General features: G+C 33.7%; 1 long non-coding RNA gene across 1 annotated transcript; it reads right to left on the reverse strand.

Moving 5' to 3' along the window:
* Nucleotides 1-5,204: 5,204 nt before the first annotated feature.
* On the reverse strand, nucleotides 5,205-13,355 carry LOC122142171. The gene is made up of 3 exons (XR_006158403.1): nucleotides 13,233-13,355; nucleotides 12,474-12,622; nucleotides 5,205-5,308 (listed from the first exon to the last, which is right to left on the reverse strand). It is a non-coding gene; the product is annotated as an uncharacterized LOC122142171 (long non-coding RNA).
* Nucleotides 13,356-15,195: the final 1,840 nt, after the last annotated feature.

Consider the following 15,195-nt stretch of genomic DNA (forward strand, 5'->3'; position numbering starts at 1 on the left):
GAAGTATAGTGTAAGATTGGAGAGCTGCTTCTTTAATACTGCATTTATTCTCATTAAAGTCCTTCACAATGTTTCTGTGTTTTCTTTTTGTAATATTTTCTTAAAATTGCCAATTCATCTTTCAGAAATGAGATTATTTTGCTCTCAAGTTCCTACAAAGCCAAGAAAAAGAGACAGACAGAAACAGCAAAATGCACTACATCTTACATAAATACTTGGTCAAAGCCTATGTATTCAATGATTAAAAAATATATTCTGTTAACATCCGGTTAAAAGACAAACACGTTAATTAGCTGTTATTTTAAGAATTTATATATATATATATATATTATAGATATATATATATATATATATATATATATATATATATATATATATATATATATATATATATATATATCACATTTTAATTCTTATTTTATGGATTCTCAGAAAAGTAAACAGTTAAGATTTATTATAAATTCAAGTACTATTGAGCATTTTTTGCTAAACTTTTGATCTTTTTTTTTTTATTATTATTATTTTAATATGAATATTAAACATTTATGAACATGTGTTTTGCCTACCCGAAGATCACCTGGAAGGGATTTTCATTGACATCATTTTTGGTTTATGTGAGTCTGGATGCCTGAGTCTAATGTCTCATACTGAAAGCTGTTAACAAACAAAGCAAAACCAATGAGATAAAATAACAAAACAAAACACTGCATTTCCGGGCAAAATATTAGAAATCTCTTGTAACGTTTTTTTAGTGGTACAGACATAAATTTAAACAATTTTAACAATTCCCTTTTATATATGTTTTTTTTTTTATTGTTATTATATTTTTTTACAGGCATGTGTCCTTAATGTGTCCCTAGATGAGCATGTTTAACCATTGAACTCACTTTGTGTGTCTTTTACAGCAATTTGCACTTTAAATAGCATTCTTAAATCACAGCACTAAAGTGTAACTTAAAAAAAAAAAGTAAATAAAAATCTGTCAAGTTTTTTGTCATTTATTTTTTTATTAAAAATAATGGAAAAGCTGTGCAATGAAATGCAATGTGTTCTGTGGAAATAGCATGATACTGTTTATCCTGTTTTGATGTTGCCAAAGTATCAGAGTTGTGAACAATCCTCTTCTGGAAAGGGGGGCAGGGAGCAGCAGACCATTTCAGAAACAAATGAAAACAGTATGTTTTTGCTTCCAACCAGAAAGGGGCATTTAGCATGTTTAGAATAAGCATGTTATAATAAATTATCTGTGGGGTATTTTGAGCTGAAACTTTACAGACATATTCTGGGGACAACTGAGACTTATACTATCACTAGTAAAAAGGGAAAAAAAACTATCTGTTTCTGTAAAAAAAAAAAAAATGTCCTATAAGCAAACAGCAAATGTCTTGTTGTATAATAGTAAATTCTGTGTTGACAACAGGTATTTAACCTCCTGTGCAGCAGTTATGCCATTGTACAAGAATTACATGGATATAATGAAATTCATAATTCAAATATTACATAATTTAATAATAATTACATAATAAATGCAGTGATTGTATCTGATACTTCTTTCAGGTATTTGATCCTTTTACATATTATTTGTGAGAGTATAGTTAAATGTCTAATTCATATATGTGTGTGTATATATATATATATATATATATATATATATATATATATAGGTGCATCTAAAGTGAAACTTTCATATACTCTAGATTTATTACATGTAAAGCAAAACATTTTTATTGTTTATTTTTTTATTTTATTTTGATGATTAGAGCTTAAAGCTTTTTCAGTGTGCTGTAATCACCTAGTTGAATAAAAGAATATTTCCTAAGATTAATCAAAAAAAGTATTTTGCAAAACAGAAAAGTTCAGGTTCTTTAATGTATGTTCATTTATGCACTAAATACTTGATTGGGGCTCCTTTAGCACAAACTCCAGCATCAGTGAGCTGTGGCATTAAGCGATCAGCCTGTGGCACTTCTGAAGCATTATACTGAGCCTTCAGTACGTCTGTATTGTTGAATCGACTGTTTCTCATCTTTCTCTTGAACATCTCCCATAGAATTCTATGAGGTTTAGGTCAGGCATGTTGGCTGGCCAATCAAGCACAGTAATGTCATGATCAGCAAACCACTTGGAAGTGGTTTTGGCACTGTGGGCAGCTGCTAAAGTCTCGCTGGAAAAGGAAATCAGCATCTCCATAAAGCTTGTCAGCAGATGGAAGCATAAAGTCTCCTGGTAGAGACGGCTGCGTTGACTTTGGACTTGATAAAACACAATGGACCAACATCAGCAGACGTCACAGCACCCCAAATCATCACTGACTTCGGAAACTTGACACTGACTTTCAAGCAGCTTGGATTCTGTGCCTCTCCAGTCTTCCTCCAGATTCCAGACATTAATTAACAAATGAAGTGCAAAATTTACTTTATCTGAAAAGAGGACTTTGGACCACTCAGCAACAGTTTTTTTTTCTCACTTAGCCCAGGTAAGATGCTTCTGAAGTTGTTTCTGTTTCAGAAGTGGCTTGGTAGCCCTTTTCCTGAAGACGTTCTGAGCGTGGTGTCTGGATGCACTGACTCCAGCTTCAGTCCACTCGCTGTGAAGCTCTCCCAAGTGTTTGAATCGTCTTTGCTTGACAGTATTCTCAAGCTTGTGGTCATCCCTGTTGCTTATGGACCTTTTCCTACCGAATTTCTTCCTTCCAGTCAATGCTTTGATACAGAACTCTGTAAACAGCCACTCCTTCAGTAATGACCTTCTGTGACTTACCCTCTATGTGGAGGTTGTCAGTGATTGTCTTCTGGACCATTGCCAGGACAGCAGTCTTCCCCATTAGTGTGGTTTCAAAGAACAAGAGATACCCGGAATTTGAACTGTAGGGATGGCCATTTAATGAAACTCAAATGTAAATATTCTAATATTTTGAGATACTGATTTTTTGTTTCCATGAGCTGTAAGCTCTAATCATCAAAAAATAAAATAAATGAAAAATTACAAATAAAAATATATATATTTAATGTTTTACTTTACATGTCATGAATCTAGAATATAGGACAGTTTTATGTTTTGAAATAAATTACAAAACAATAAATTTTTTTCATGATATTCTATCTTTTATATGCACCTGTACATATATATAACGTGGTTTATGCAATGGCCCTGCCTCCAGGCTTGTACATCATCTTACATTTCATATACAGTAATTGACTGTTGACAAACATGATGCAGGCCAACAACTCCATAAAATGCAGTTATGCCCTAAAATGCTCACACAAGCAGCAGAGAGCAGTATCATGTGATGGAATAATGAGTGATGATTTCCACAATAACATAAGAATTAATAATATTATATAAAACAACAAATATGATTTCGTCCAGAATATCAGAAGTTTGAATGTGATTTTATACAACAGTTAAGTAAATAAGTTGATATTGTGTTATATTTTAAAACACAATATGTGATTTTTCTCAATTTTGCAGAGAACAAATTACCTTAAAAGCCATATAAGAATTGTTGCATGTCTCCAAGCAACACAGCTGTGTTTAGTTTCTGAATGAATACACATTTTGAACAAATCATATTAACCAATGATTCATGTGTTGCATCAAAGTACCGCAGTAGCTTCTCCAGAGCAGCTGCAGGAGCGCTGATGACGACACAGCTGTTTCACAATTGGCCAGAAATCATGACAATTATCACGTGTGTTTCGGGTTTAGTCTAACCTTTTTAGTTCCAATAATGGCCAAAAATCTGTGTTTTTAGTTCAGTAAAAAGCTTTTTTTTTACTGTAGTCGCAATGTTATATTAAGTCAAGTTTATCATAAAACTATAAAATCATATATACCTACACTTAATAGTATTTAAATAGTATATTAACTTTATTCTTGAACAGGTGTATTAAGCAATACATAAAAAGTGTTTCTTTTTCTAATGAAAACGTTTTCTGAAATGTCCATGAATTTGACAAATATTGCATTTTGTTCACTTAGAGTATGCAAACACCTCACGATAGTCACTAATTGGAGCAGAAAGTGTCCGGCTTGAGAGCTCCATTTTTAACTCCACCCCTGACTGTAAGCGGCTACTCTCATTGACCGCCGTAATTTCATATTAATAATAATAATAATAAAACATTAAAGGGATAAAAAAAGTTGTTCCCCAGAAAAAAAAACACCATCTAACAAACCCATATGTTTTGTTCATCTTGGAACACGACCTTTCTTTTGTGGAACATGAAAGATGGTATTTTGAAGACGGTTGATAACAAAGCTGTTTTATGACTTTCATTGTATGAAAAAAATACTTAGATGTTTCTCAAATTATCTTTTTTATGCTCCATGGTTTATGTTAGGCAGTTGTAGCCTAAATATTTATGTGTAATACATTTTATGCTGAATCAAATAAAATATTTATTTCTAAAGCAACAGTTTTTAATGTATACTTTCTCATTTAACAAAAAATAGATTTAAATAATCTTTCGTGGGTTTTTTCAGTCAAATTTATTTTGCAATTAATTTGATTAATTAATCGAAACATCATGAATATATATATTATATATAGTAATATATATATATAATATATATATATATATATATATATACATATAAGAAACACTGATCAATATTTGAAATATAAAATTTCATGAAAAATATTGATTTACATACTTTACAACATAGTCCATGTGTGAGCAATTCTAAGAAACACATTACATACCTTTTGGTAAATGATAGTGTTTCCTCCCTGAAGTTCGGTCCACCATCTTTAGACTGGTCACTCTTCCCAGACACAGAGCTGGACACATGTGAGCCTGATCCGACACTAATGATACAAAGAACAGAGAGAGAAAAAAAACAATTTTTTTTTTTCAATTCAAATGTTCTTCATCTACGTTTTCTCAGCTAATTTAATATTATTTTTACTCATTCATAGTGTCTATTACCTTAATCTGTTAATTGTCACATTAGGACGAACTGTCATAGTACTAAAACATCTAACATCTAAAGCCCCAGCACATTAGTTAGATATTACTGTAACTGTGACATTACCATAAAGCTCCATTTAAAATGTGTACTTCATTTTGTTCAGAGTAAAAGTATTATTTTTAACTTGTAACTGTGTAAAAAAAAGAAAAAAAAATAGGATTCTACAAAGGAGTTCTAATTGGATAATAGTGAGAAAATGTGAGCAATTCTAAGATACACGTAACTTACCTTTTTGGTAAATAATGGCGTATCATCATTGAAGTTCGGTCCACCATCTTTAGACTGGTCACTCTTCACAGACATAGAGCTGGACACATGTGAGCCTGATCCTACACTAATGATACAAAGAACAGAGAGAGAGAAAACATTTTACTACTGTGTCGATATCTAAACATGAAATTTCAAAGCATTTTTAAACTTCCATAAAAACGAGTATAGGACGAGTTCCTAGGACGAGTATATCAAATTCCAGAGCATCCCCTTTTTACACAGCCCTGAATAGCCAACTTTCTGTTGGACAGAGCCTATGACATGCAAAGCGAAAGTTGTTTGGCTCAATGAGATGTATATGTGTACCAAGTTTCATATGAATGCGTGCAAGTATGTGTGAGCTATACATCAAGTCTTCTGACTGTGTTCCAGGGGGCGCTATAGAGCCCCTGTGCCTGTGCCTTTTTTAAGAATTACTTGTTCTCCATATGTAAAAAGTTTTGAGGGTTTGGGTAATGCACTTTAAAGATAAACTTAAATTACTGCTATCTTTTTTTTACTGTTACTTTTTTAGAATCACAGCAGTCACATCTACTCATGAGATGATGTAAATTCAGATGAATGTCCACAGGATGTCAAACGTCAGTATCAAATGAGTGTCAAATTATTATTTGTAAGCACAAAAATTAATATGTCCATGTGTACAGCGCTTTGCAAAATTATTCATACCCCTTAATTTTTTTCACGTTTTGTTATGTTGCCGCCTTTTGATAAACTGGTTTAAATTACGTTTTTTTCCCACATCATTCTACACTACATACACCATATTGACAAAGCAAAAACCACCTTTACAGCCAAAACACCTTTACAGCCTAAACTACAATCTTTTCTAATCAACAATCTTCAATCTAAATATTTTGCTAAAGCACCTTTACAGCCTCAAGTCTTTTTTGGTTGATGCGACAAGCTTTGCTCATCAGTATTTGGCAATTATCTGGCATCCTTCTCCTCGTCTCTTCACCTCTCAAGCTCTTTCAGGTGGATGAGGGTGGACACACATTTTTCAGGTTTCTCCAGAAATATTTGATTGGTTTCAAGCCCATGCTGTGGCTGGGCAACTCAAGGACATTCATAGAGTTGTCTATAAGCCACTCTTTGCTGTGTGCTTAAAGTCATTGTCCTGTTGGAAGGTGAACCTTCTGCCCAGTCTGAGGTTCTGAATGCTTTGGTCTAGGTTTTCATTAAAACCCCTTACTTGTCACCCCCCATTTTCAGCATGGAGACACAAATTACATACCCAAAATAAACACGTTGCTGCTCATGAATCTTTCTTAGTAGATACATAATCAACATATGTTCACAAAGTTGACACTTCAAAGTTTACTGTTCAGTAATCAGAATTACTCAGACTGTTATGATAATAGAGATATATAAGCTCAAAGATGAAAACAAAAATAAAAATATTAAAAACATATTTTTAAAATGTATTTAAAAAATGGTGATGTAGGATATTATTTTAGAAACATACTGAAGCTAAAGCCACAGTCTACTAATACTTCATTTTGACATTTCAGAAACATAATCTCACAAACTGTGAGTTTTATGAAACATTTTCTAAGACCGTGTCGTGTGTTTTTAGAGAAGGCTCGTAAAAGTCTAATAAAATTGATTTATGACCCCTGTAACCACTTTTGGAGTGCTATTATCTCGTATTTGGACCGGCAAAATTTCATGATTCTATTGTTCTTGCGAAACAAGCCTTTCACACATCGGGCCAGGTATGACACAAAAATCCCTCATTATTCTTTGATCATTATTCTTTTGTTTTTATTACGCCATTATAGCCTTTGTTCTGGCATTACAAGGTTTACCAAACCACATTGCTTCAATCTAGCCAGTATACATTTACCCCACTATTATCAAAAGCCTTACTATAAAAATACAACCAAAACATTTTCATACAACCTTATAAACCCTGATCGAGTGAAATGCATTATGAAGAAATGCACCTGCTATTAGTAGCATTAGAGTTAACATTAGCATCAAGCTACATCAGACAATGTATTAAATTATTAGTACACTTTTCCTAAAAACTCACTTTAAACCCTGATCGAGTGTTTGTAATAACTTCCTTTTGCGATCACGTGGAATTTTGTCGTTTACTGTTGTAAAAATATGTTATTTATAGCCTTTTACATCGCTGCACAGGTAAACATTTCAGATGTACATTTTCAATATTGTTATACACATGCCCAGATCTCAAAAAAAAACACATACCAACCATTTACTAACGTAATCGTGTGTTTATTATTTGGATATTTTCGTGGGTACAGAGGTTTCTCTGTGTTGTCGTGGTCAGATATCAACACGGAAGTGTACAGGAAATGCATCACGTGTAGGACGGGGGCGGGATATGATGCACAGTTATGATGGACAAGACACGGATGAATCAGGTCTCTGTCAGCGGCAGCGCGCACATGGAAGACTAAACACACAGAGACAGTGGACTTTGGACTATAAACCCTTATTGACGCTGTTCAGTGAATCTATGTGAACACAAATAAACCGACTCATACATATTTATTATTTTGTACTCCTGACATAAATTACTAAATAACTGTCACTGCAACAATGTTTTATCAAAACATTGGTCAAATATCGAAGCTAGAGTCTTTAAAACGTTCAACTGATGCACAGTTTCTCCAGATCAAGTAAGAAAGTGATGTTTAACGTGCTGTGAAAGTGAAACATAATAATCTGGGGCCGTTGAAGATCTTTGACAGCAAAGGGGTTAAGGCTATCTCAATATTTTGGTGCATTGAGCTTTTCTTCTACTGCCACTGAAAAACAGCTCCATAACATAAGGCTGCTACCAGTACACTTTACTTTTAAGATGGCACTCTGCAGGCGATGAGCAGTCCTTCAAACACAATGCTTGGAATTAAGTTTCATCAGACCAGAGAATCTTGTTTCTCAAAGTCTGGGGGTCCTTTAGGTGCATTTTTGCAAATTCTAAGCATGCTTTCATGTGGCTTCACTGAAGAGAGGATTACATGTAAGTCTTGCCACACCGCCATAAAAGCCCAGATCAGTGGAGTGTTGCAGTGTTGTTTGTCCTTCTGTAGATTTCTCCTATCTCCACATAAGATCATGGAGCTCAACTAAAGTGACCATCAGGTTCTTGGTCACCACTCAAACCAAACCCGTTCTCTATCAATTTCTCAGTTTGGCCAGCTCTAGGAAGAGTCCTGCTTGTTTCAAACTTCATCCATTAAGGGTAACAGAGACTACATGCTTCTGTGACCCTTCAATGAAGCAGAATGCATTTCTGAACTCTTTCCCAGATGTGTGGCTTGACACAAACCTGTTTCTGAGCTCTACTGGCAGTTCTTTTGACCTCAGGGCTTGATTTTTACTCTGATATGCATTATCAGCTGTTAGACCTATAAATAAGGGTTGGAAGGGTGTGTCTTTCCAAATCATACCCATTCAATTGATTTGCCACAGGTTAACTTCACTCGAAGTGTAGTACATCTATAAGCAATATTAATGCTCCTGAACTAAATTTCAACTGTCCCAGATAAGGGTATGAATACTTATGCAATGGAATCGTTTTTTTTTTTTTTTTTTTTTTTTATAAATTTGCTTTACCATTATGAAGTATGGAGTGTTGATTAATGTGGGGAAAAGTCATTTTAACATAAGGTAGCAACATAACAAAACGTGAAAAAAAAAAAAAAAAAAATGAAGGGGTATGAATACTTTTGCAAGGCACTGTATGTATCTTTAGATTATTTTATGTTGTAATTAAGATTAAGAGAAAGATTTTTTTTGTCCCTAAAACTGATAAAAAAGTATAAGGCCTAAGAGACAGGAATTGTCTGTCCCTCTAAACTGACAGAAAAATGCACTTTAACCCTTAAATGCATACCTCAGATCTTTAGCGACCTAGGACGTCATTCTCTACCTTCTCCCTCCTTCATTTTTTTAATTTAGACATCAACTTTCTTAGTATTCCTCAATCAATCAATTATAAACAATATATATAAAAAAGGAAAATATAAAAAAATTCCTGTTTTCTGATACATTTTTAGTAAAAAGTTTATAGGGCTGCTAGATCTGAGGTATGTAAATGTGTAAGTATTTGTTCCTGCCAACTATATTTACATATCTGACGACACAATATGTGCAATGCATCTTTTTTCCCTCAAGGTGACACTGTTGGATACACAATGATGATGTGATGTTTCACTCATAATTACCGCAGGCATAAAACAAACAAATATCATCAGCAAAAAAAATGTAAGTGGTTTGAATGGCTTTACTGTCTTTCATACTTCCCTGGACCTAGACACTGTTATTTATTTGGCAGCATATATGGGACAGTCTCAAGCCTAACGGTTTTTATCCAAAATATCTTAAATTGTGTTCCGAAGACGAACTAAGCTTTTACGGGTTTGGAACGACATGGGGTAAGTGATAAATGACGATTTTTCATTTTGGGGTGGAGTATCCCTTTGAGTTAGATTCTTACTTTTTAACAAAAGAATAACAACAACAAGAAAAAAATATGAATAATTGAATCACACAAACCTTGCACCTGTTTATAATGTACATTATTAATCTGTGTGAATGTGTGCGTGTGTGTGTGTGTGTGTGTGTGTGTGAGGGAGAGAGAGAGAGAGAGAGAGAGAGAGAGGTACAGAGAGAGAGGTGATTTGAGTGAGTGTGATTTATTAATATTTGTGAGTGAATGTGTGTTGCAATTGTATGTGTGCATGTGTTTTTTATTTTTTTGTTAGGGTTATGGTTGGGTTCGCAACTGTATGATTTATTTATTTAATATTCTTTTCTTTCTTTTTTTTTAATGCATCCCCATAAATTATCCATAGGCTTTTCACTCAAAGAGTAACACTGAAGACCAATTATTAGACAATGTACTGTACACATGCTACTGCCAAAAAAGCTGTCATTTTCTTATAAACAGTGAATAACTATTTACAATGCATTCCACTTGCAAAAAATACATTTCATACTCCTCGCTAAATCTAATGACAAAGTCACTAACTTGGCAAACATGAGTTAAAACAATAAATATGCTAAACGACCAAAAAAGAACAGATATCAAAAAAAAAAAGACAATAATACAATAAATACGATAAAACAATAAAAACATTAAAAAACATTTATTAGTAGGTATTTCAAGTCATTTAACTCAAGTCAGAGTCAAGTCTCAAGTCATGAATATCAAGTCAAAAGTCAAGTCAAATCTTTTATGAATATTTGTCAAACAAGTCTCAAGTCCTAAAATTTGCGGCTTAAGTTGATTGGAGTCAAGTCATCTGAATCGAGTCCCCCACCTCTGCTTCCTGTTGCCAGTAGGTGGTGCTATGACAAAAATATGAGCATGTAGATGTCATCAAGCCAGGACTCTGATCAAACATTTGACGTTTGGGACAGACTGGACATTGTATGAATCAGTTACAACAACTTCCTGTTTAATGGCATTAATAGTATGTTTAGCCCTTGCTTGCTTGAGCATGTTTCTAGCATGTATAGCACTCAATAACTTATTTTAGTGTGTTGTTAAATAGTGCATCACAGTGTTAAACTTGTCAATTCCTGTTGACAGCAGTTTAGCTAAGTGTTGTTAGCATGTTTTAGCATGTTGCTAGCATGTTGCTAGCCTATTTAACAGTTAATGATGCTTTTTATATGTTGCTAGGACTCCATAACAGTGTCACTTCCTGTTGACAGTAGGTGGCACTATGACTTATAACTGAATATTGGCATGTAGATTTCTTCAGGCCAGAACTCTTTATTAAGATGTGAAGTTTAGGGCAGATTGGTCACTGTATGCCTGAGTTACAACATCTTCCTGTTTTACTGTATTAATAGCATGCTTTAGCATTTAGCTAAATGTTGATAACATTGTAGCATGTTTTCTAGCACACTTGCTAGCCTATTTAACACTTGCTGACACTTTTTTAATATGTTAAAGCGATATTTCACCAAAAAATGAAAATTTGATGTTTATCTGCTTACCCCCAGGGCATCCAATATGTAGTAAGTTCTTCAGTAGAACACAAATTATGATTTTTAGCTTCAGGCGTTGCAGTCTCTCAGTCGTACAATTCATCAGATCATTTGTGTATTTACACATCAATGTATAGTCACGATCCGCAGGGTTTAATATGGATTTGACTGTGCATGTTTTTTTTTTTTTGTTTGTTTGTTTGTTTGTTTTTTACTCTCATAGATTCTGTTACCATTTACCATTGTAACATTGTACGAATCAGAGACTGCAACAACTGGAGCAAAAAAACAATTTGTGTTCTACTGAAGAAACAAAGTCACCTACATCTTGGATGCCATAATCTCAATAATATAAACATTACATAAAAACTTCAAGCACAACTATCAATAAAAACATCATGTCACTTCCTGTTGCCAGCAGGTGGCGCTATTACAATAACTGAATATGGGCATATGTTCAGTACACGACTGTTATAAAACATATTAGTTTGGGGCAGTTTTGGATATTGTTTGCCTGAGTTACAGCAACTTCCTCTTTCATGGCGAAACATCGAAATTTGTCAGGCTGCCAGGGACATGCCCTACAACAAAAACTCAAGATCTTTGCAATTTTAGTATTGCAAAATATTTAAGATTATACTCACCAAATATGAAGATTATCTGATAAAAACTGTAGGAGGAAAATGTACAATGTCTCAAAAATGGCAAAAACTACACAAAAATTGCTTCCTATTTCATTCGCCCCAAGAGACTTTTATGTAGGTTATATGTAAATGAAATTCAGTACATGTGAAACATAGAGGGAGCGGCTCTTCGTTAATTTTTTACAGGTGGTGCTATCGAGCTATTTTGCCATACCTAATTCTGAAAAAACCCATATCAGGCATACATTTTTACCACCTCTGAAATGTGTGCAAAGTTTTGTTTTTTTTAGCATGTTAAAAAAAGCATGTTTAGGCCCTCAAAACTGTGATTCACTTTGGAGGAAGAAGAAGAAAAGAAGAAGAAGAAGAAAGAAGAAGAAAGAAGAAGAAGAAGAAGAAACAGTGATTCAAACAGGGTCCTCGCACTTCAGTGATCGGGTCCTAATAATAATAATAATCCTTATTACAAATGGGAACAATAAGATTAGGATTCTAAAAACATTAGGATTTTTATATAGAAGTTCTAATTGGACAATAGTGAGAAAAATATTCCTTGTTGATAGGTTTTGTTCCTCACATAAAAAAGAAGAGAAATTTAAAATAAATTACTTCTGTTTCTCTGAGAGACTTGTCTCAGACGGAGAGTCTTTTCCTTGGTCCTCTGACATATTGCAGCAAAGTCACCACTGAAACAGCCTAGAACTGGTTTGTGAAAGCAATCAGCCACTCCTCAGTATGTCCTGGAGGTGACTTTGTTACTGAGATAAATAACATTGCAATTAATTCATTTCAGATAATTTAATGAGATCATAACATTTAAAGTGTCTATAAAGATAGTTAATTAGGAAACAGACAATAAACTCTGAGGGAGGAAGCTGAACTTTAAGTTCACAATATATTCCATTATTTTGAAATGCTCCTAAAATAACTGGTTGAGTAAATGTAACTTTCATTATTGTCATATAATATTATATCATAATTTCTACATGTTAACCAAAATATTATTTTTAGTCATAGTAGAATTACAGTCTACAGTTACAGTGTACCTTCACAAAATCCAAAAAACATGAATGATCATTCACTATCTAGCTGTCTAACTCAAAAGGTCAGATTTTAAAATACTTCCGATCTCACACTATTACAAAACAACAGCCTAAAACAAAGGATGTAAATGAGAAGAAGGAAAAAAAATCCTTCATAGAAGTATTACTAATTTTCATCAGCCCTTTTCAATTAGCATCATGTGTTAAACATCTGTGACAATTCTGGCGGACTTTCTATAACTTCAAATTTAAATAATGTATATCACTTACATATATGATAACCCTACTTTATTCCATGAGTAATAAGTGAAGCATTAAGACTTACTTGCAGCTAGTGCATTAGAAGAGATTTTTAGATGTAGTTAAGAAAACTTTTCAATGCTTTTCCAATGCTTTCTTCCTTCTTTTTTTTCTGACCTTCGCTTGTTGTTGTCACATGATACGATTCCAACACAAAGTCAGTATCTTGTAAAAGAGATTCCACGTCATCTGCTTTTATGTTTGTAAACTTTGGCAAAGATTAACAGAATGATTCATTCACACATTTAAGCATGTATGTTTTATTTGTATATCCGTCTATCAAAATGTATTTTTTTATGTTAAACATATATTTTTTAATTTCTCAACACAAAATATTCTAACTATCAAGTATTGTTACATTCTCTTTATTTAATCTATTTTTCTTAAATGTTCTATTTACGTTCCAGTGTAAATACAGTTTCAACAATTATTTACAAATGGAGACATTATGGCAGGAGTGTCTTATCTTTCCAGCTGAGATTATCTCCAGCCCTAATTAAAAATATATGAACCAGCTAATCAAGGTCATTAGAAGCAATAAAAAATCTGAATAAGCACCTGAGTTTTGGCCATTACTCACAGGACTAAAATATGGGATGGAAACATTAATCTGTAAACTGTATCTCAGCTCATTTTCCATGAAACTACAGCATTCAAGTTACAAGTTTTTCTGAAAAAAGACACCTTGCACTATATAAAGATAGCATATTGTTTTAGAATTTTACAGTCAAAAATAAAATAAATAAGTAACGTGTGCGTACGTGCATCTCCACCCCGACTCCTCCCCGAAATCACCCATATATGGAGCTTACAAAACGCCTAGTTTCACTATGCACAACCTCATTTGCATATCATTTCCATGCATATTTCCCATCCACGTGACACCATATTTAACACCGTTAAAGGTACAAGACATCAAAGAAATATGAGATACGGAGTATAAGTTAACAGAATTGTCTGACTCAGCGCATCACTGACAAAGTAGCCTATTTAAAAAAAAACCTGCCAAATTACCCCATTTTCTTCAAGTTGTATCCTTCAAATACATTCGTATTTTTCATAATGTTGTGGAGATGCCTTCACACAGCATCATCACCTCCATGCAGCTGTTGTTGTACAGTAAGATATTATCACTGGACCTATTCAAACCAGACAATATAGACTGTTCCACCGAATCCAGCAGTGTCCTCCACAGTATCCAAGTGCACATCATTGATCTTTCTTCTCACTAAAATATTTTCTCATAACATGAGATATGCAGTTTAGTTTGAAGATTAATTATAGTGCACCTAGCACTCCTCGCTGTCATTAAAACAGCATGCCACAGGAAAAAGTCCTCAAGTGCATCCACTAAACATGCCTAAATTTGTTTAATTTTTTACCTTCAGCATAATGACTTTATGTAATTTCAGTGGTTATCTCCATTAATGAGAGTGGAATATTTAATGTAAATGTGTATATCGAAATGAAAACAGATTTTAAAATCATTGTTTACTTCATTACTTTTCTCACCCCAGGAAAAAAGAGTGAGTACGCATGGTCTAGAATGTCCGTACGTTGCGTACACACATTACGCCAAGTTTATTTTTTATAAATCCCTGATATGTGAGTGGAAAATTGCGTACTTATTTTCTATGCCAATTTTTGCATACGCAACGTTTATAAATGAGACCCCTGGACTCTTTATGTTGTGTTTTCCCTTCATGTGTTCCATTCCCCATGTGCTCAGTATGACCTAGTTTCTGTCCTCCCTCGATTATGTCATTATGTTCAGGTGTGTCATTAATTATCCTCATTAACGTTCTCCTTATAAGTTGTATTCTGTTCAGTCTTTGGTTGTCCGGAATTGAGGTTACTTTGATGAGTAATTGTGTTCATACCCTCTCTGTGGATTAAACTCTCTGTGGATTATTAAAGACTTTGTATTTCATCTGCATTCTCATTTCATTTCCTCGTGCACCAGATTGACAGAATACCGGACCAGTTAC

Source organism: Cyprinus carpio, chromosome B24 (assembly GCF_018340385.1).
Source record: "Cyprinus carpio isolate SPL01 chromosome B24, ASM1834038v1, whole genome shotgun sequence".
Lineage (NCBI taxonomy): Eukaryota > Metazoa > Chordata > Actinopteri > Cypriniformes > Cyprinidae > Cyprinus > Cyprinus carpio.